Here is a 2500-nt window from a genome sequence, read left to right as displayed (position 1 = left end):
CCCCTTCCCCCTGCAGTTACCCTGTACCACATGTCTAGCATGGACCTTGACTTCCAGCAGGCCCCGTGGACCCACATTACCCCCCCCTGCAGTTACCCTGTGCCACATATCTAGCATGGACCTGGACCTCCAGCAGGCCCTGGGGACCCACATACTCCCCTGCTCTACTCCCCCACTAGCTTTCCTTTCTTGCAGTTACGCTCCAGCGCATATCCAGCATGGACCTTGACCTCCAGCAGGCCCCGTGAACCCACATTACCCCCCCCCCTCCTGCAGTTAACCCTGTACCACATATCTAGCACGGACCTTGACCTCCAGCAGGCCCCGTGGACCCACATTACCCCCCCCCCCCCCCCCTGCAGTTACCCTGTGCCACATGTCTAGCATGGACCTTGACTTCCAGCAGGCCCCGGGGACCCACATTACCCCCCCCCCCCCCTCCTGCAGTTAACCCTGTACCACATATCTAGCACGGACCTTGACCTCCAGCAGGCCCCGTGGACCCACATTACCCCCCCCCCCTGCAGTTACCCTGTGCCACATGTCTAGCATGGACCTGGACCTCCAGCAGGCCCCGGGGACCCACACTTAAGCCCCCTCCCACTAACAAAGCAGAACACCACTGGCAAAATCCTCGTGCCCCTGGTACTCCAGAAAGCACATTGAAATGTGCCCCTGGTACACTGCGCAGAAGAACTGCCGCACACACACACACACACACGCACGCACGCACGCACGCACGCACGCACTGCTTGTGCCTATGGTACGACAACTTTTCTCGTGCCTATGGTACGACAATTTTTCTCGTGCCTATGGTACAACAACTTTTTGCCGTGCCCCTGGTACACCGCTCACTAGCACTTTGCCACACAAACTCTCCTCGTGCCTATGGTACGACAACTTTTCTCGTGCCTATGGTACAACAACTTTCCTCCGTGCCCCTGGTACGACAGCTTTTCTCGTGCCTATGGTACAACAACTTTTCGCCGTGCCCCTGGTACACCGCTCAGTAGCACTTTGCCACACAAACTCTCCTCGTGCCTATGGTACGACAACTTTTCTCGTGCCTATGGTACAACAACTTTCCTCCGTGCCCCTGGTACGACAGCTTTTCTTGTGCCTATGGTACAACAACTTTTCTCGTGCCTATGGTACAACAACTTTTCGCCGTGCCCCTGGTACACCGCTCAGTAGCACTTTGCCACACACACACTCTCCTCGTGCCTATGGTACGACAACTTTTCTCGTGCCTATGGTACAACAACTTTCCTCCGTGCCCCTGGTACGACAGCTTTTCTTGTGCCTATGGTACAACAACTTTTCTCGTGCCTATGGTACAACAACTTTTCGCCGTGCCCCTGGTACACCGCTCAGTAGCACTTTGCCACACACACACTCTCCTCGTGCCTATGGTACGACAACTTTTCTCGTGCCTATGGTACAACAACTTTCCTCCGTGCCCCTGGTACGACAGCTTTTCTCGTGCCTATGGTACAACAACTTTTCTCGTGCCTATGGTACAACAACTTTTCGCCGTGCCCCTGGTACACCGCTCAGTAGCACTTTGCCGCACACGCACACTCCTCGTACCTATGGTACGACAACTTTTCTCGTGCCTATGGTACGACAACTTTTCTCGTGCCTATGGTACAACAACTTTTCGCCGTGCCCCTGGTACACCGCTCAGTAGCACTTTGCCACACAAACTCTCCTCGTGCCTATGGTACGACAACTTTTCTCGTGCCTATGGTACAACAACTTTCCTCCGTGCCCCTGGTATGACAGCTTTTCTCGTGCCTATGGTACAACAACTTTTCTCGTGCCTATGGTACAACAACTTTTCGCCCTGCCCCTGGTACACCGCTCAGTAGCACTTTGCCACACACACACACACCACTCGTGCCTATGGTACGACAACTTTTCTCGTGCCTATGGTACGACAACTTTTCTCGTGCCTATGGTACAACAACCTTTCCCCGTGCCCCTGGGACACTGCGCAGAAAGTCTTTGCCACACACACACACCACTCGTGCCTATGGTACGACAAAAGGCCCCGGGGACCTACATCGCACCTTGCTCTTGCCTCCCTTACAGCTGAAAAAGGTCCATGCCTGTGCCCTGGCCCTGCTGAAATTCCCTCTCCATTTAGCCGAGGCAGTGAGTCGGCCTCCTGTCTCCCTTTACGGTCGAAAAAGATGTGCTCCTGGGCGCGCTGGCCCTGCTGCTACTCACATCGGGCATGGACCTGGACCTCCAGCAGGCCCCGGGGACCTACATCACACCTTGCTCTTGCCTCCCTTACAGCTGAAAAAGGTCCATGCTTGTGCCCTGGCCCTTCTGAAATTCCCTCTCCATTTAGCCGAGGCAGTGAGTCGGCCTCCTGTCTCCCTTTACGGTCGAAAAAGATGTGCTCCTGGGCGCGCTGGCCCTGCTGCTACTCACATCGGGCATGGACCTGGACCTCCAGCAGGCCCCGGGGACCTACATCACACCTTGCTCT

This window comes from Maylandia zebra, unplaced genomic scaffold (assembly GCF_041146795.1).
Source record: "Maylandia zebra isolate NMK-2024a unplaced genomic scaffold, Mzebra_GT3a scaffold35, whole genome shotgun sequence".
NCBI classification, from domain to species: Eukaryota; Metazoa; Chordata; class Actinopteri; order Cichliformes; family Cichlidae; genus Maylandia; species Maylandia zebra.
This window is presented reverse-complemented; position numbering follows the sequence as displayed.